The following is a 21,748-nucleotide window of genomic DNA, read 5'->3' as shown; positions in this document are numbered from 1 at the left end:
GTCTACCAAACGCAAAACACAAAGGCAAAACACTGTTGGTGCATAATTCAACATTTAACAGATTGAAGAGTTCTTTTTGTGAGCCAATAGAAAAAATGCCAAATATACACCAAACACGGACATCTGAGAAAAATTATATACAATTTGTTATTGGAAGGTCTATCCAAATTCAAGCATATGTTCTTTTGATTTCAGATTTAAAAACTGAAGACTATGGCTAAGCTTTCTGGACAGAGCATCAACATCAAACATTGCCTTACCATCTTCCTCTTCCTAATAATTTTGACGGTTGTTTGTTTCTTGACAGGTGGATTTAGTTCTACCAACTACAGTTTTGATCCTTATTTTAGCTTATGGAAAATGGCCGACAATTATTTTATATATAATGAGATACATAACATTGATACATTTGCCGATTGTTATATGCAACTTTTTAGGAATAGTCATGTTCAACACACATCCAGAAAAGCCCAAACTTAAAACATCCCCAATGTCTTTACCTTCCATCTGTTTCAGAGTTGTGACAAAAGGTAAATATCCACATCTTGTGAATCGAACTGTTGACAAAAATATCAAAACATGCTTAGAGGTAGGATTGCATCATTATCAGTTTGAAATTGTAACCGATTCTCCAATAGGCTTACCAAATAATAGTTGTATCCGTGAAGTAGTCGTTCCATCCACATATTCCACTACAAATGGTAGCCTCTACAAAGCAAGAGCCTTACAATTCGCATTAGAAGATGAAGTTAATATACTATCGGACAATGACTGGATAGTTCATCTGGATGAGGAGACAGTATTAACCGAATCATCTGTAATAGGGATAGCTAATTTCATTCATGATGATATATATTCATTTGGTCAGGAAGTAATCATCTATGCAAAAGAAGAAATTGTGCGCTGGATAACTACCCTAGCAGATTTAGTACGCATCGGAACTGACTATGGAAGATACCGATTCTGCTTTAAATGTTTACATAGGCCAATATTGGGGACCAAGGGGAGTTTCTTAGTTGTGAAAGCATCAGTTGAACTAAACGTTACCTTTGATTTTGGTGTTGATGGTAGTTTAACGGAAGATTGTTTCTTTGCATTAAAAGCCTGGATGAGATGTTATACATGTGGATTCATCGAGGGAGAAATGTGGGAGAAGAGTCCCTTTTCACCAAAAGACTTTGTTCTACAAAGAAAACGTTGGATTCAGGGACACTTGAAGACATTATTTTGCAAGACTATTCCTATGAGATATAAACTTGGAATATTCTTCATAGTTCTTCGTTACTTTACCATTTTGCTTTCAATACCAAACATGGTCCTTGTTCCGCTTATCCCGATACCAATACCACAAACTGCATCCTTTTTGTCTGGTTTCACTGGCGGTGTGATGGCATTTTTATATGTATTCGGATGTATTAAGTCATTCGACTACAGACGTTTAGGCTTATTCAAATTTATCTTTCTTTGTATTTTACCAATTTTACTACTCCCTGTTTTATAACAATGGAATATTGTGCGGTGTTTTTAGCTTTTCTAACATCCGGAGGCTTTCACATTGTTGAAAAAGAGTTGCCAAAACAATTATTCATCAAAGTTTAATTTTCATAAATATTAAAATGTTATTTCTTGCAGAAAACTTGTGCATGCATGAAAAATTAAAGCAGAGGCAGCAATAGACAAAAAACACTTTGCAAACTCCAAAATCAGGAAAACAGTATACGGGTAAACTTATCAATCCGTTAAATAAACTTATTCTAAAAGGTTACCAATTCAACACTGTAATTAGATCTTTGAATATTGCTTTTACTGGTATAAATAATGTCGATACCTTTATTTTGGCATGAAACAAGGTCATGTTTTTCTCTGACTGTTAATGACGTCTTTACACTAAATCCATTGTATGTTGGATGTGTACTGATTGATATTTTAGTCCTGGTTTAAGGTTTGTTTTTCATTAGTTGTTATTGACTTTGAACTAGCTATCAGTAACTGCGAGTACTCTCAGATCGGTACTTAGAGTCCTTTTTGTTGTTAGGGATGATGGATGGATAAATACCCTGCCACGTCCGGTCTGTGTTTATGTTTGATGTTTTTTCTGCTTTGTATCGATCTAATGAGTTAAGCCTTTTTCAACTGATTTTTATAATTTGTTCTTATGTTGTGCTGTTACACCACTGTCCCAGGTTAGGGGGAAGGTTGAGCTCTCACAAACATGTTTAACTCCGCCACATTCTGTATGTGCCTGTCCCGAGTCAGGAGCCTGTAGTTCAGTGGTTGTCGTTTGTTCATGTCTGTCATATTTATTTTTCGTAAATTGTTTTGTTATAAATTAGGCCGTTAGTTTTCTCAATTGAATTGTTTCATATTTTTTTTATGTCGGGGGCTTTTATAGCCGATTATACGGTATGGGTTTTTCTCATTGTTGCCCTCGGAATGACGTACGGTTGCCTATAAATGCTTACATCTACTTTATTTGAACTTTGGTGGATAGTTGTCGCATTGGCAATCATACCTCATCTCCTTGTTTTTATATAGACAATTGTTTTCTTATTCATACAGGGGCCTCGGTGGCCGAGTGGTCTAAGTAGACAAACTACTGTATCAATAGCCAGTCAACACTGATATTGTGAGTTCGAATCCCGCACGGGGCAGGTGCATTCGACTCCAATCTTAATTGACTAGGATTGTCAGTTTTCCTACCGATGGTTGGTGGTTCTCTCCGGCTTCCTCCACCAATAAAAATTGACCGCCACGAAATAGCACAATAGTGTTGAAAGTGGCGTTAAACACCAACCAATCAACCAATCAATCTTATTCATACGATATGTATGCAGTCATTAGACTCACTCCTAGTTCTTAGTGGAGTCCGGGTAGCTCAATATTAAGTTTTGTGTGTGGCTGTTTTATTCTATCGCAATTAACTTTGAAAATAAATATCTAAATTTAAATCTAGTATCTGTATTTCATCTGTAATATCTGTCTGTTGTGATGGTAGCAGTTTGTTCCGACAACGTCTGCAAATAGCTGAAAGGTAACTTAATCTACAATATAGTTATACTATAATGGGTAAATATAGAATTTATATATTTGTACGAGTTTTTTTCCTTTAGTATAATTTTTTAACTGCATAATGTATTTTTTGTCTACTGATACAGATAAATGGAGCATAGATATAATAGCCACCAAGTCACAATTTATAAAAGTAAACCATTATAGGTCAAAGTACGGTCTTCAACACGGAGCCTTGGTTCACACCGCACAGCAAGCTATAAAGGGCCCCAAAAATTACTAGTGTAAAACCATTCAAACGGGAAAACCAACGGTCTAATCTATATAAAAAACGAGAAACGAGAAACACTTCTGAACCACATCAACAAACGACAACCACTGAACATCAGGTTCCTGACTAACCTTGATGTATAAGTTTAAGATACATCAAGTGTTGGCAGGGAGGCAAAGAAGAATTAATGCTGTGTCATAGCTTTGATATAAAAAAATATATTCATATTTGCATAGCGTCTTATTGTATCTACATATTTCATCAGCTGATGCGTTACCTAGGGTGGATGCAGAGAGGGGGAGTCCTCTTAATATATCCTCAGATTAATCCTTATTATATTCTATTTAATGAAGCTTATTCTACAGAGCAGGCACTTGTCCAGTGTCCATGTAGAATTCTGCATATCTGTTAACTCTTTGTTTTAGATTGATATAGCACTGACATTTATCTTGCACTTCATTAAGTTGCATAAAAATTTCATGAAACCTTTTCACTTTAACATATTTTTACCTACCTGTCCCAACTGGCAAAACCTATCCGATATTTCTGTAAATGATTTAAACATGCTCTACCCCAATTTTTGTAATACACCAAATATATATATAAAGACATGTATCAATAAAACTCTACGAAGGTGGCTTTCATGGTTTAAGAAAACAACCTTAACTTCATTTTTCATAATGATATTTTAAGGACATTCTGCTTTCGGAGTATATAACATGTTCAAAATAGTCAAAAATCAACTATTTGTTCCGTAAAAAAAAAGAACTACAATCTGATAATTAGACTGAATATTTTATCAATAATTGGTTTTAAGGATTTAGGATACCTACATTGTACATGTATATCATCCAAACACAACTGCTGCAGAGGAAGTAATTATACTATTTGTCTGAATTTCTTTTTTTTTATAGGTCGAATGCTAGAATACACAAAAATACCTATATAAACTAAGGAGAGTCTTGCTTCCATGGCAACGAGACCATGGTGATGAAAATTTTTGTCAGTTTTATTACCTCATCATGGTTCATTCCTTGAATTTGAACCTAAAAATAATAGTTTGGCCATCATTTTTCATATTTGGGTCATTCTTATAGAGAAAAGATGTTAATATTCTATTTCCGGTAGGATTTGAATACCTTTTGATTTTGACGCAATGAGCGAAACAGATGCAGGGGAAATTGGCCCTATTTCTTTGGAAGAACAGTCCTCATTAGTACAGTCTCTTGTCGTTAAGGAATATGTTCAAGCAAGGTCTCCAAAACAGTCCAAATTAAAAAAAGAATTATGATCTAATATTGCAAAGAAACTAGTTCAAATCGTGCGTGTTGTTTTCATTCATCTAAACTGAACACAAACTTGTATATCAAAAACTTTGAAAATTGAAAGTTTTCAAGTTGCTATTTGGCTATAGGAAACGAAAATTTGCGATTGACAAAGCATGCTTATATTATTGATAGTAACATTCTATATTCAAATAAATGTAAACCTAAATGAATAATTATTAACACTGCAACTCAGTTAAATTTCGTGAAATGTTTGCAACTGGACCTTAAGCAAGCAAAAATGAATTAATTATGTAAGAATGGCTTGGAATGTATAACATTATGCATCGATTAAGATTTTGTTTGTGCATATTCAAAAAACATAAAAGTAGATCTTTTCTGTAATATTTTTACTTTGGTTCGTGTTCTTTGTTGTCTCTTTAAAAGCAAAATTATGTATGGGTTTTTAGTTCATTCTGCTTTACAAATAATAGATATTCAATCGCAATTTTAATAGAGTGAACGGCATTTCGGAAAAATGACTTTGAAATAACCCAAATTACACTCTTGGACAGTGATATATATTTATATGGCCTTCCAAATACCGTTTCGATTCCTAACATCACTGAAGAGACATTAATTGTCGAAATCCGGATATGGTGTACTAATTTTTGCACCTTTTGTTTGCGGTATACCATCTTTTCCGCAAGTTTATTGTTTTCTGTTTGGTATTAAATTAATAGTTAAGATCCATTTTGTTACATCTGGTGATCCGTTTATTTGGCAATCGCCATTGACAGTCAGCAGGATTTAAGAACATCCGTTGTTCGACCTGCTATTCAAATGCGTTTTGTTTAAATATACTTTTTCATTTTTTTGGTCTTTTGGAAAATGTTGTTTGTCCCCTCTACCAAAAAATTTGTTTTGCAAGCACACGTATAAAAATTGCGGTTTTTATCCAACGAAATCATAGGTTTGAACGTTATTTTCAATTTAGACTTGTAAATATATATTTATATATAATGAAAATTGGAATACAGGAAAGCTTCAGATGTACAAAAAATGTAACAAAATCAAGATTATATGTACTAAATTATATGCTTTCTAGAAAATTAAGAAACATAAACCCTAAAGCGACATTGCTTAACTGAGGCCGAATAATCATGCCTGTGATAAACTATAAGTGCTAAGAGAAATTAGTGACTGAATCAGTTTTACCAATCACAGCTGTTTGTACAGGTTAGAAATTACCTCGACTTCATGGACATTTACTTTTTAAATTTTTGAAATGTTTATGTTTTCTTGAATGCAAACTTGTTTTAAATACCAACAAGAAATTCTTCGGTAGCATAACTTCGGATTCCTTAACGCTCATCTTTAAAAAGTACTTGCACAGCTGATTCAATGTATCCTCCCAAGGATGAACAACTTGAAGGATAACCCATGAAAACGTTACCGATTATTTCCAACGGCATCCTTTCAGTGTCATCTTATACATAATTTATCGAGAAATGGTCATGACACGACTTATCGAATTAGACTATTTACCGGATTTGTAATAACATAAGCAACACGACGGGTGCCACATGTGGAGCAGGATCTGCTTACCCTTCCGGAGCAGCTGAGATCACCCCCAGTTTTTGTTGGGGTTCGTGTTGCTTATTCTTTGGTTTTCTATGTTGTGTCATCTGTACTATTATTTGTCTGTTTGTCTTTTTATATATGGCCATGGCGTTGTCAGTTTGTTTTCGATCTATGAGTTTGACTGTCCCTCTGGTATCTTTCGTCCCTCTTTTAAAGTCATTGTAATAGATTTCAGAACTTGTTAAATGTTTATGATACATGTACATGAACTTTAAATATAGCTTCACTATTTTTTGGAAGACTGCAAGATCTTTTATAGATTTTTATCGTTATGAAATGGTGCAGTCCTATATTGCAATACAGAAAAAATTATTCTAGTTCACCCCCTTGAATCCTTTGATCGCCAAAACAGGAATTTTGGCCTATCCTACTTATATATTCACGATAACCGCTGATTCTCATATTTTTTTCCCTTTTCAAATAGAAGGGACGTCGTGGCTGAGTTGTATACTTTGTTTGCGTGGCCTAATCTCAATTGATTCATCCTGTCATCAATGTCTTGGTCTTGAATCTAATTTATTTTGGATCAGACCGTTTTATTTTAGGCAATTTGTAGTCAAAAACTTACCAGATGTGGGAATAGTCAAACTGACAATGGATCAGATCTGTGACTGAAGTTTTCGACTTTTCGTTTACAAACCGTTTGCCTGGCGGCACATGAATTTTAATCTGCACTTAACCTTTTTGATCATTTAGTTGACTCTATTTTCACTAGCTACACTTTCATAAATTTCTTGGCCTTAATATTTAAATGGTTCAATGATTGTTGCTTGTTTAACGTCCAGTGCATGTTAATGCATATTTCGTGCCTGTTAATGACGAAAACAAACAATACAAGGAAGGTCTTTCGGGTAAAAGGATCGGAAATTCGGACTGTTACAGTAAAATAAGGGTGTGTTGGATATAGGCCGGATATTTGCCCTGATATAAGCCGCGTCCAGATTTGACTATTGTTTAGGCCTTTTTCTGTTTTATCAGCACTTCAATGCTTGAATTAGCTCTTTGATTTTCAAATAGTTTGGGCCCGAGCATTACTGAAGAGACTTTTATTGTCGAAATGCGCATCTGGTGCAGTACATTTAGGACTAGTTCTCTCGTCACTACATATACGGACATATTACAGAATTGTCGCAGGGACTCTATGACATGCAAACAGTGTGGTACTCTTCCTACACGATGATTGGTTGATTGATTATTAGTGTTTAACACCAATTTCAGCACTTTTGGATATTTCGTGGCGGTCATTTATTAAATGTGGAGGAAGCCGGAGGGAACCACCGACCTTCAATAGGAAAACTGACAATCTTAATAAATTAAGATGAAGTTGATCGCACCTGCCCATGCGGGGTCTGAATTCACAACCTCGGTGTTGAAAGTCTAGTGATAAGAAGATGAACTACTTAGACATCTCGGCCACCGAGGCCACACTCCCTACGCGAGGCATCGAATTTAGTGTCCCTATTCTGACCGGACGTGGTTGCGTATTTAAATATCCAACACAGCCAAACTGAATAACCTAGCATATTTATATATACTTCAGGTCGGGAGAGGTCAAGAGGTAACCATATTTCTATACCTCAGTAAACTCATGGCGTGTCCTAATAATTCTTTAGCTGTTGTTGTGATTGTATAACATGATCAGGGCACTGAATTTGAAAGTTCATTACTTTTTGAGCTTCTGTTTCGGACTAAATATGATGCATTCAGTTTTGAATAAGTGTATTGTCATGTAGTACTAACTTTTCGTCTATATTAAGGTGATGTGGTATGATGGCCATTGAGATCAATGGACGAGGATCTCAACAACTAAAGATCACAATGCAGTCTCCAACAAAACGGTCAGTTATTGTATAATTGAAGGTCTTTGCCGAATGTCTGCTAGCTGACATCGGGCTCTTTGAAAATATCATAGTGTTGTCGTCAGCGTAGAATTTGCACCCGGATTGAGTGCTGATAGACATATCGTTAACGGGACAGAAGAAACACAAAGGGCCTTAAATGCTTTCTTGCGGGACATTGCAATTAATATTCATACGACCGGTCAAATTTTCGTGAACAAGTTTCTTTCTTCCAGATACTTTGGATTCATTTATTTTCGTCGGTAACAACAATCGTGGATTGAGGAAAACTTGCATTTTCGTGGATACATGTATTTGATTTCGTGGTTTTGAAAGATTGTCTATACATTCCTATAGAAATCCTTAATTCGTTGAACATTTAAATTCGTGGTTCCCATTCCACGAAATCCACTAAAATTGGTAGCTAATGAATCCACAGTAGATAGGCTTCAAACCAATTGACACTTTTGACGACAGTAGCTCCTTTTATTTTTCAAATAATATTTGATGATCTATAGTGTAAAATGTTTTTTGGATATCTACCATTAGTATCCCTCTCAATAGTTGTTTTGCAGTCTGTGACTTAAAATGTTCAAACAAATCGAATTGGACACTGCCTCGGTTGTTACGTGCAATTCATGCATTTGTCTTTAAGTTAGTTGTTTTTGTGGTTAATACCGACTAGAATAGTGAAGCCCTTTCCAATTTATTTTCAAAGTTTACTATAATATTGTGTTGTAACATCACTGTTCCAAGATGGGGGATGGTCGCGCGCTAACAACCAAACTTTATCTATTTATACATTGAAATTGACCGACACTACTGATATGTTGATTGTTTCCTGTCAGTTTCCTTAGGAAACATTTCATTTGGAAGAAATTTTGAGAAAAATCACAGTTGAAACTATGAACATGCTCAAGATATTTCTCCTCTTTTCCACGAATCTGCGATAAAGTGGGAATAAGAATATAAATCATCGATGAATATGAATTTTTATACATATTTTTTTAAACAAAACACATTGGGAATTTTTCTGCTAAAAGTAATGTTTTAAAACATCTTTTTGAAGAAAGACAACTCAAGCAGTATTAAGAGTAAGTACGTAAAAAAAGAAAAAGGACGTTATTTGATTACAAGTGAATGGAAGGGTTAATCATGTAGTCCCATAGCTGTAAAAGTAAATCTGATGTTTTTTCTTTCATGTTTAATGTACATCACAATTATAGAAACAGTTCTTCATACGGCATGTAGGAACTTTTCTGTGCTCTCAAATTTGCACAAACATGCTCTCTCTCTCTATCTCTCTCCCCCTCTCTCTCTCTCTCTCTCTCTCTCTCTCTCTCTCTCTCTCTCTCTCTGTAGTTTTCCAAATGTTATCCAAGGACACTCGTCGAGCAGTACTTTACAAATTATGTTTAATATTATGTAATAAATAATTATGTGATTTAAGAGGGCAAAATCTTTAAAATTAACACTTATTTATTATTGAGATACATAACTTCTCAAATATGTACTTCTTCGCCTTTTCTTTTTCGTCTTATATTTTTATATATCATTTATTCCTTCCAATCATAGCTTTCAAACAGCCAAACTAAACAAAAGAAAATGACTTTGTGTTCGATTTGTAGATAAAAAACAAAAATTTTGACTATAAATACACTATTTCGTTGTGAAATTTTTAGATTTTAAAAGTCAAAGGTGTTGTAATAAATTTTGAGTTATAAAAGTAAAAAAATACATATGCGAATAAGATAAGCGAGTTGTAAAAACAGCAAATTTACAGTTTGTTTTACTATGTCCTTTACATACAGTCATACAATAAAGGCAGGTAAAAAAGAACATATTGGAAGTGATCGTGTTTCAAATTTAAAAAAAGGATTATCTATATGTACATTCATTATCGACAAAGAAGGAAGTACAGTCAACATTATTTCAATCATGAAATACACTGTGATCGCGATTCTAATGACTGTTTATTTAGAAGAAAACAAAGGTAGGATTAATAACATGTAGTGTCAGTAAAAACTAACACACGTCTACATGGGATTCATCAGCTGCTCTCGAATCAAAATAGTTGGATGGCAGAATCAAACGATTAGGCTATAAATTGTATTACATGAGCAGGTCATGCAGGATTTTCTAACCCTTCCAGTGCACTTGAGATTTTATCCCCGGTTTTTTATATTGTTCTTGTTGCTCAGTCTTTAGTTTGCTATGATGTATAGACTGTTGTTTGTTCATAGTTTTATCGTTTTTAGTCGAGGACTGGTCGGTTTATCTTCCGACTAATTAATTTTTATTGGTATTGTGCGCATCTTTTATGTACATCACGTTTAATAATCTTACATGTGACAAACATTTATTTCTTTATATTAAACCCAATCCCGCATGCAGCTGTGGCCAGCCTGTTGAGGATAATATTCACTATTTTTTTGAGTGCCCTTTACACAACGAAGCAAAAGAAATATTGTTTTTGAAATTAGAAAGATATCTTATATCTATTGAGCTTTTATTTCAGTCGGTTAAAGAGCTCTTAAGAGCTCATGTTCCTTGTTATTATGTATACTAGAACACACCCGCGAAATCGCGGGCATTTAGAGCTTGGTTGAAAGTATAGTCACTATGTTAACTGTTGTAGGATGAATTGTTGTAAAAGATTTTATGACTGGAGAGTTTCAGGAAAGGTATCAAAAGTCATAGGTACTTGGGGACACTATGGTATTCATTTTAGCCACCCCTTTTTTCCAAAGTCCGTTACTTTTTGTTTTCTGTTAATTTCATTTATACTAGAACACACCCGCGAAATCGCGGATATTTAGAGCTTGGTTATGTAAACTGTTGTAGGATGAATTTTTGTAAAAGATTTTATGTCTGGAGAATTTCAGAAAAGGTATCAAACTGAGTCATAGACACTTGGAGACCGGACAATTATTTTAAGCCCTCTTCCTTTTTTTCAAAGTCCGTTATTTTTTTGCTCTCTGTTAAATGCCATGATTTTCGCGTTTCTGTATACTATGAACATACATATAATATAAATAAAGTTTGTTTGCTATTAACTATCATTTCCAAGTTTCTTCTCCACGGCGATAACTGCTATATTATATAGAGATTCTCTATATATTTTATGATTATAAACATAGTATACATGCAGAATAACGCGAAAATACTTGTCCTGTCCCCGCGTAATTATGAAAATTGTGTTTAAAGAGGGGAGAAAAGGGGGGTATCTGCACGGAAGAACGCGAAATAAAATTGCCATTTCACGATGAGCGAACAATTAAAAATTTCTTGCACATTGATCTTTTTATCGATTTCAAGAAACACGATGAATAACGAACCTTTTTCACGGCTGCACGTGAAATAAAAACTTGCAAAACACGTTGCACGATAATAACCCTTTACCCCCTCTTTTAAAGTTTAAAATCGGAAGTCTTGGGTATGACTTAAAAGTCGGTCTGATGACGGAAACATAATCCGGACGCCTTTTTCTTCGTTTTTCTCCCAAAATAACCCAAACTGAATAATCATAAGAATGGATGACAAATGCGACTATGCATGGTACCTATAGGACACAGAGGCATGGTGATTAATTTATTGGGGAAGGAAGAGAAGCGACACACAAAATGAGGTCTTCTCGTTTAATAGTATAGATTCGCGTTTTTCTGTATACTATGAACATACACATACACTAAATAAAGTGTATTTGCTATTTACTATCAATTCCAAGTTTACTATCCACGGCGGTCACTGATATATTATATATAGACTCTCTATATAATATATCAGCAGAGACATATATACATATATCCGTCTCTGATATCAGTGACCGCCATGGAGAGTTAACTATGAATTGATAGTAAATAGCAAATACATTTATTTATAGTATATGTATGTTCATAGTAGAAAGAAAAACGCGAAAACAATTTTCCTGTCCCCAAGTACTTATGAAAATTATGTGTTATTTTAAAACAGTCCTAAACGGAATTCTTGTCTATGACTTAAAAGTCCGTCCGATGACGGAAATAATATCAGGACGCCTTTATTTTCGTTTTCCTCCCAAAATAGCCTAAACTGAATAATCATAAGCGAGGATGACAAATGCGATTACCCATGGTACCTATAGGACACAGAGGCATGATGATTAATTTATTGTGGAAGGAAGAGAAGCGACACACAAAATGAGGTCTTCTCATTTAATAGTATAGATATGCAACCCGACTTTAAATAAAGATTACTTTACTTTACTATTGGCTGGCGACGATGACCTTTCATTTCAGCAAAACAAAGAAATTTTTAAGTCTGTACAATCATATATCAGAATTACACAAAGATTTAGAACATTCAACTAAATTCTGAATTCCTACTTTCCAACTCTTCACTATAGTCCAGTCTTATATAATATTCCATACTAGTATTATATTGTATTGTTTGTTTTTATGTTTGTTTGTAGTTTGTATTACATGCATTCCTTCTATGTTTTTCGTCATTATCTAATGTATTTTGTATTTATATAGGGAGAGGACGTCACTAATGTTGTTATAACTTGAGTCCAATCCCTTTTGCTACTTTTGCAAATAAAATATGTTTCAACTTAATTTATTTCTTAAGCTAATTTTCCAATTGTATTATACCACCAAACAAACAGTTCGGTTGTATATTAGAATAGTAAATAAATGACCAGTAGAACTGTGAACTATCATGATAATTCTGCTCTTAGTAAGTTGATGTAAAATAAATCTGAAACGCATTACATGGTAAAGAATCATCCCATAAAGCGTGATAGGAATTTTCAGGAAGTTTTTATTTGTAGTTCCGTAAAAAAGGGACGAAAATTCTATACATGGCCAGTATGTGCTAGAATAATGTATAAGTATTCGGTAAACTGAAAGTTGATGAACGATGAATCTGTAACCGCGTCACATGGTATATGATGCTGGCATGAAGCTTGATAACAAATTTCAGGGACCTCTTATTTGCAGTTTCCCAAAATAAAATGCACCGAAATTTCATACATGACCATTATGTCTAGAATATATATTAAGTATTCGGTAAACAGGAAGTTGACGGACGATGAATTTATCCGAGTCACACGGTATAACTTGCCGACATAAAGTCTGATAACACATTTCATGTAGCTATATTACTTATAGAATGTGACGGAAATTTAATGGGAAAAACGGACATACGGACGATGGAGACATGGGTACAACAGTATGCATAATTCCTCCTGAGCGTGGGTATAAAAACATTACCACACATACATTGTTATGTAGAATAGATCCTACATTTCATTGCAAACCAATTGCTTTTTGTAAAATGATGATATTTCAATCATAGAATAACGTCATTCTTTTTATATTTACTGGTTTTATGAACAATTTATGGCACTTCAACAGAACAGTACAATTTGGCCTCATAACTCAATCAGGAAGTTGAAATTTTCTTTTTAACACTATCCAGGTAAATACATTTCATTATATTTATGTAATGAACTAATAGTCAAAATTTTTACAGGGGTACTAAAAAGGGATTTGAATTCAGTCATACAATGTGTGACTTAATTTTAGATAAAGTTATAACGGTTAAAACTTGTTAAAAATGAATGATTTTACAAAGAATAAAAGGAGAAAATGATTGGTGGAATTAGTCCTAGTGTATAGATTACTATGTTGATTAATTGTTTGATTTTGTATACATAAAGAATATTTTCTCTTGCTTTATTCTACACGGCCTCTAAAAATAACATGAATAAATTTCGGTTAAATAGTACTCAGAAAGGAGTAGGTAGGGTTCATTAAGGCATGTCCCCCCCTCCCCCGAATAAAAATACAAAAAAAAAACCCCCGAACTTTTAGGAATAATTTCAAAGTTGCACATGATATATGAAAATGCATAATATTGTAAAAAATAAATGAAATAAACAGGATTTTTGACGTCACACTTACGTCATTATATGCCCATATTTCTAATGAATTTATGCAGTTTTTGCATTCATATTTCTCTGTGAAAGCATGACATTTATATAGTGTTGTTTTTATTTTTTAAGGACATAATAAGTAATTGATAATTGAAATATCCCGTATGTCAAAAACTGTGTCAAATACTATCACAATACTTTTGTTTTTCTGTAAGAATCTTTTTCGCTGTTTCCTTCAGCAAATCATTTGCATACAACAGAACACAGTTACATCCCCTTTTCTCCTAAACCCCTAATCTGAATTTGACTGACCACTCTAAGAATTGTAACAAATTGTGCACCTATTTTGTTTTTAATTTTATTTGGGGGGGGTGGGGGGGGGGGGGGGGGGGGTGGGAGGGTTGTTCTCTCACATGTACCAAAGCATAAATGTGTTCCAGTACCATCTCAATATATGTTTTTTGGCATCGGGAATCGGCTTAGAATGTAGATCGATTTCCGCCAAAGTCGTAGCACAACAAAATTTTTTTATACCGAAAGCAAAGTTTTACCGCTTATCTTTCACAGATAATTATATTTGAATTGTATCTTACATTGCGTACCATTATATTGATTTTTGTTGAAATCCTAACCCAAAAAGAGGTTTCTCAAATTTGTTTAAATGTTTTAACAAAAACCATGTTTTGGCAACAATATTATTTTTTTTCCCGCGTCGGGTTTTCTCCGTCCGTCCGTCCGGATGTCCGCAATCAATCAATACTTTTGAGGAGACTATTTGAAACAATTAAAGTTTTGATACTTATGAGGATTATTTATCATCAAATTTTCTTGGCTGAGCTTTATCGTCAGTTTGATTCTGACAGGTTTAATGAGAGTTATGGGATTTTGACCATTTATTTTTAGCATTGTAACAACATCTCCTTGTGTACGTTACTTCTCAGAGACCGCTTTACAGAAAGGTCTTATAATAAGTACGATTGTTTACCATCATGTACAGTTAACTATATTATACAGACATTTTGAATGACAATATTTTATAGTAGTAATGGGACTTTGACCATATATTAGTATTGTATATAACACTCGTGAACGTAACTCCTTTGAGATAGTTTTGCAGAAAGTTTTCATACTTGGCATGGTGGTTTGCCATCATGTAAAGTTGACCGTATTATATATATTGATCCGACTATTTTTACTTATTGGACTTTCAATTTCAAAACTTGGCACTAATATTTTCAATTCTCATTTCTGAACCAGCCACTGCCCTAAGGGGATATTATATAATAGCATAGGGCGGTTCAGAAATGAGAATAAAAGTTAACAAATTAAATAAATATAAAAAAAAACAAGAATATTTGTCCATGATGATTCGCTCGCACACTCCTTTTCCATATTCAGTGAACTTTGAAATTTGTGTCAAAATGCTAGTTATAGCATACAATTTAGAAAGATCATAATATCATAATGAACATGTGTACTAAGTTTCAAGTTCATCTGACTAAATCTACATCTTAAACTACCTGAACCAAAAACGTTAATCTAATCCAGTACGAACGAACGGACGAATGGACAAAGGAACTGTCGTAAGCGAAGCATAAAAATAGAAATTTAAATTTCTTATTTCGTTTATTTGAAAACATATACATTGTACTAAGGAATAAGTTTAAGTCATCTCACATTAAATTTCTATTTTTATGCTCCGCATACGACAGTAAAGCTCATGATATTTAAAGAGATTGTGACGGGTTACAACTACATATTAGGTGTTGTAGAGAAGACAGTGGCGCATCGTTTATGAAAATCCCCAGAGTGATTTATATTCGAAAATTTGAAGTTAGGGTAAAAAACTGAAATTGACAATATAAAATTAGGGGTAGGGCACTCTCAGTTAATTTTGATCCAAATTATAGAGATTGTGACAGGCAACGACAATAAAGGTGATGTAGAGGAAACATTGGCGCATCGTGTAGGAAGAACTCCAAAGCGGTTCATGTCCAAACATCTGCTGTGAGGGTTAAAAAACTGAAATTGACAAAATGAAATTGTTACGGGCAACGACTATATAGGTGTTGGGGGTCTCATCACGATTCACGAGTTGATTTTTTTGTCAATCACGATTCACAGAAAATAAATTTCCATAATCACGGATCACGAAAATATAAAAAAAAAAAAATCTGTAGAAAAACAGATCACGATAGCGAAAATGCGCCGATCACGAAGAACGAAAATAACTCATCAGGCCCCTCAGACATTTGCGGATCGTTTAGGAAAAACTCTATAGTGGTTTATGCTCGAAAATCTGAAGAAAGGGTAAAAAATCTCAAATTGACAAACTGAGATTTTGGGGACAGGGCACTTTATGTTAATTTTGGACCAATATATATATAGAGATTGTGACGGGCAACGTCTGTAACGATTATTGTTTTAAAAAAGTAAAAAAAACAAAGTTTTTATTTCACAATTCGAAAAACGTAAATTGATTGCCTGATGTTTGTTTGTGAAATAAACTTTCTAGACCACTCTACCATCGGCAATCTACGGAAGCGTATTAGGGACAGAGCTAAAATAAAATTGGCAGTGAACCTTATTTTTCAAAATCGAAATTTTGACTTTATACGAAAGTCAAAATTTCAAAATAAAGTCAAAATTTTGAGATTTTAGAAAGTCAAAATTTCCAGTTAAAGTCAAAATTTTAAGATTTAAAATGTCAAAATTTCGACTGAAATAAAGTTCAATGTCAATTTTATTTTTACTATGTCCTAATACACTTCTGTAGCAAATGCAATCAATATACACGGACTTTTAAAATAATCATTTTTTATGTTGTAGTATCTTTCATTTTTATAATTACGAAGTGAACAAGAAACAATGATTTTGGTAAATGAAATAAAAAATTCAGTCCTAAGTTGACATATCTCAGTTCCAACTTTTCATATCGCAATTCCGAGTTGACATTTTGTAGTTACTTGCGATTTGGTATTTCTCACTGCAAGTTAACATTTTTAAGTTCGACCTTGACGTTTCTTAGATCGACCTTGCTATTTCTCACTTCAAATTGTACGTTTCTGACTTCAGAAGTAATGTAAAATTGGAACTGGGAAATGTCAAGTTAGAACTGAAATGTTGGCCGTGAGAAATATCAATCTTGAAGTGAGAAATTTTACTAACAAAATGTTACTACCGGTAGCTCGTTGATGATCGACAACTTAAACGTCAGGAGGAGTTAATTGCTGTTATTTTTTAAAACCTTACTATTTAGTTTCATCAATATGTCATTGTTTTCAGCACTTTACCAATTATCAACATTTCCCAATTCTGCAGTTGAAGGGAAAGAATTTACTTTTAAATGCTCGTATGGAAACAGTTTGGTAGAATTCCGAATAAATGAAAAACCAGTTTGTATCATTAAAGGATTCAATCCTGATTACACTTGTAACCTAGCTGGAAGTTACGACATAAGATTTACATACACCTGTGATTCATCTTCGTATAACCTAACCATACCAGGAATACTTCTGACAGAAAACTTACATGGCACCCAATGGGAATGTTTAAATGTATTTGATTCTTCTCAAACGTCAGGCAAGAAGGAATTAAATATAACTGGTATGTAGCGTAATAATTTCATATAACTTTTTGTTGTTTTTTGTACATATTTGCATTTACAGCAATGTTTAAATATATTCATTAATTCACAAACACCAGACAAAAAGAAATTGTATATAAAATGTATCTCCGGTATGGATTTCAAATATATTTTCATTTTATTAAACATATTTGAAATGACACTTATAAATTATATAAACCTTTAACCTCATATTTTGAAACATACTCCTATTGATTTGACAAATTACCAATACCAATTATTTGATACCCAAACAGAGAAAGAAGTTTGCTACAAATTCACTTAAACCGTTCTCAGTGTGCTTGTATTTTAACAAATATGATATATTTATTCGACAATATCAATTTTCTGGTCAAGTAAAATTTAGAGTAAAGAGAAAGAGTGTGTTGGCAGATCAAAAGTGAAGATGATAATTTATTGTGTCAATCTTAAAATTTATGTCTGACAAATGTTTTTGGGGAAATTTGCGTCCGTATTGTTTGTTATTGATAATATTGTCAGACGAAGATCTCGGTTATTTGGCAAATTCCATTAAATCTGATAATCTCTCCTGGTTTAAAAAACATCATAATATTTGCAATTACAGGAATGTTTCAATATAATAGTTCCCGAATCATTACTATTTACGCCATACACACGTTTCGTCTACATAAGAGTTATCAAATAGAGACTATGCAGAGTTCATTAGTTTAACAAAAGAGGACAATTTCGGTAAACGAATTTGAAGCATACTTAATGCCTTACATAAAAGAAAAAAAAACACAGCATGATTCTTAATCATTGCATATGAACACCATTTTTAACCGGTATAATCTCCTCTTTTGTCGCATTTTTTCAATGCAAGGATCGCCTCTTGTTAGACTTTTGGCCCTAGACTCCAGTATTTGGTATACCGGTATTTATCATATAATATATCATTGTTTTATGAAAGAGATATAACGATAAACTGTCAAACAATTTTTAGATGTATAACAGTTTTGTAAAGAGCATAAATCAAAACCAGCTTATAGCCGTAAACATGCATTTCATCTCATTAATTCTTGTCTATCTTCTGCATTTTTTATAAGAATCTTTGTACTTTAAACAGTCTCCAGGACAAGTTTGCACTTCCGCTGAGTGCAAAAGTTGTCACCTTAATTTTTGGAGTTAAGTCAAAATGAAGTTGATAACTTGGTTGGTATTGGTTCCCTGATATTCATCCTAAAAATTTTTGGCTCTAGCACCACTGTTGAAAAAGTTATGCCCCTTTTTTCAACAATTTCCTCAGAGGAAAAGTAGTTTTCCTCAAGGGAAATCAAATTTCCCTAAAGGAAAAAGATTTTTCCTTAAGGGAAATTGTATTTTCCTCAAGGGAAAATGATTTCCCTTAGGGAATTTGCTGCATTAATATTTCCTTTGAGGAAATTCTATTTCCTGTGAGGAAATTTGCGGCTTCAAATTTTCCTTTGAGGAAATTCTATTTCCTGTGAGGAAATTTGAGGCTTCAAATTTTCCTCTGAGGAAATACTTTTTCCTCTGAGGAAATTTGCAGCTTCAAATTTTCCTTTGAGGAAATACTTTTTCCTGTGAGGAAATTTTGTCAACTGCAAACCAAACACTTTTCCTTGAGGCAAAATTCAATACCACAAATTTCCTCTAAGGAAAACATTGTTCTCCAAATTTCCTCTAAGGAAAACATTGTTCTCCAAATTTCCTCTAAGGAAATTTCTGTACATCAACTTTCCCTGTAGGAAATGCTTTCCCCTATTTTTACTCATTGTAAATTTCTTCACTATACAAACAGTATGAACATAATGTTTACAAGACTTAATAAATGATACAAATGATATTTAAAACTTTAATAAATTTTTGACTCAAAATTATCATGACATACAAAAACAATACAGTGAGTCTTACTGTTTAGGTCAAGGTATTGTACATAATTTATGACTTTAACTTTGATTTTTAAAATATTTTTTGTAGCAAAGTATTCTGTTTTCTTTGTTATTGTTTCAATTGTATACATTAATAAGCAACCAATTTGAATGTCACACCATTTGTGGTGTTCTTAAGAATGCGTTCATATTTGCAAATTAAATAATAAAATAAACACTTTTCTTGTAAATTTTAATTTTCCTCTGTTTCAGCTGCTGTGTACAGTTATTCAATCCACTACGTAAAAGTTCAATGCATAAATTATTCCACTCACTAAACAATTTCCTTCAATTCTTAGAGAAAACATTTTTGCAATTTGTTCTTCGAAGATCTTCTTCAGTATATTTGATATGAGGGAGCTATGTAAATGAGTGGATAAAGCTGGTGTTCCTTTCAAAAACAAAATACTATTCTTTTTCTTTATTTCTCCCTTCTTTCGACGAATATATATAATATGTTGTTGCATTTATATAATTGTGTTTTTCTGCATCTATGATAGAACTCCATTTTGTTTATAGCCATTATCATGTGATTATAATGAATTTCCTATTCTTTTTGCAGGAAAGCACACATTCCATTTCACATTAATCCAATTATCTCACCATGTAGATAGATATCAACTTTCAGTTTCCTCTTCAGTATTGACCTATTCATCATGAAAACCAAGATGTCTGATCACCTATAAATACACAAAATAAACAAATAAAATGTTATAAATGGAGAGAGAAACAGCAATAAAAAAGCTTATTTTGTCATGTTAAAAAACATTTTAAGAATATTTCCTTTCTTACTTGTGAGTTCTCTTAATTCCGTGCTTTTTGTCTATTGGGTTTTTTATATTACCCCGGTAGTTGATTTTGTGCATTTTATCAATCTTTCGAGTTGAGGCAATTGCAACGGTTATTTTACAGTTTGTTCTTTATATGTTGAGCTGTTAAACCACTGTCCAAGGTTAAGGTAGGGTTGAGTGCTCACAAACCTGATTTTTTTAATACATGTATTAGTTTTTATTGATTTTTAACTAGCTGTCAGTGTTGTGAGTACTAACAGATCTTTGTGTCGTTTTGATTAAGGGAAAGGTATAAATTTCCTGCTTAGTCCGGACTTTTTTTTTTGCAGGAAATCTACCGGTATGTCATTTGTTGTCTGGTGAAGAGTTGTCTTATTGGCAATCATGCCACATCTTCTTATTTTTATATAACCTTGCCATATTCTGATTGTGCCTGTCCCAAGTTCGGAGCCTGTAGTTTATTCTGACACTAAAATTTAGTGGTTGTTGTTGTTTCATATCTGTCATATTTATTTTTTTTTTAATTTGTTTTGTTATAAACTAGGCAATTAGTTCTACAGTTGGGATTATTTCAATTTTTCGTCTGAGGGCCTTTTATAGCTGAGTACTTTGACAATAGGGTATGGATTTTCTCATTATTGAAGGCCGTCACTGGCCTATAATTGCTTTCTTAGAGCCATGATCAATAGTTTTCATATTTAATATACCACATCTTTTTATTTTTATAATAATCATGATAATCATCTTTCAAGGGCAATAACTTTTATAAAAGTGGCCTTATGAGTCTTATCTAGCATCACTGATGAACGTTTTGTAGACGAAACGCGCGTCTGGCGTAAATACAAAATTTAATTCTGGTATCTCTAATGAGTTTACTTAGCATTTAGGTTTTGTTGACTTCTGCAAATTTTAAATTGCCTATCATTTCTGCTGTTCATAATTTCTCTGTATCTTCTATAGTTCTTGTCCTACACATAAAAAGAGTAAACATTATTATTTAATAACATCGTGCATCAATAATTATTTTGCTGTTTAATGTATATATCAATACGTGTTTAATAAAAAGCTGTACCATGAGTACTTGATAAGCTTGTTGCCCTTTTAGCTTGGGTTTATGCTTTAAATGAATTTTAATGATCAACTACATTATAGAAAAACTGTGAGCACTGTGCAACTAAGACCCCCCCCCCTAAGGGCCTGTGTCGCTCACCTGACTCTATTTGGGTTTTTGAAATCATATAAAAAAGATAAAAATCATAACAGATACTTTTATAATGATTGACGCCATATTTGGTTTAATATTGTCCTACTCCGCTGGTGGCCGTCTTGGATGATGGATCAGCTACAGAGTAACAACACTTGGTCAACACCTCATAAGGAACATTTATGCTATGTTCGGTTTCATTCCATTCAGTGGTTCTCTAAAAGAAGACATTTGTATGTATTTCCTATAGGGTCCTATCTTAAACTAAGTC

General features: G+C 33.3%; 1 protein-coding gene and 1 pseudogene across 1 annotated transcript in view; both read left to right on the top strand.

Moving 5' to 3' along the window:
- The first annotated feature begins 333 nt into the window (after positions 1-333).
- LOC127702756 (beta-1,4-mannosyltransferase egh-like) lies at positions 334-1,606 on the top strand (annotated as a pseudogene).
- Positions 1,607-17,233: 15,627 nt separating this feature from the next.
- LOC127702755 (synaptogenesis protein syg-2-like) overlaps positions 17,234-21,748 on the top strand; it is a 47,968-nt gene continuing 43,453 nt past the window's right edge. Inside the window, exon 1 of the mRNA XM_052207059.1 lies at positions 17,234-17,550. The gene's annotated coding sequence lies outside the window, so the exon portion shown is untranslated. The remainder of the gene's footprint in view (positions 17,551-21,748) is intronic.

The sequence above is a fragment of the Mytilus californianus genome, unplaced genomic scaffold, assembly GCF_021869535.1.
Source record: "Mytilus californianus isolate M0D057914Y unplaced genomic scaffold, xbMytCali1.0.p SCAF_5, whole genome shotgun sequence".
Taxonomy (NCBI): Eukaryota; Metazoa; Mollusca; class Bivalvia; order Mytilida; family Mytilidae; genus Mytilus; species Mytilus californianus.
This window is presented reverse-complemented; position numbering and strand designations above follow the sequence as displayed.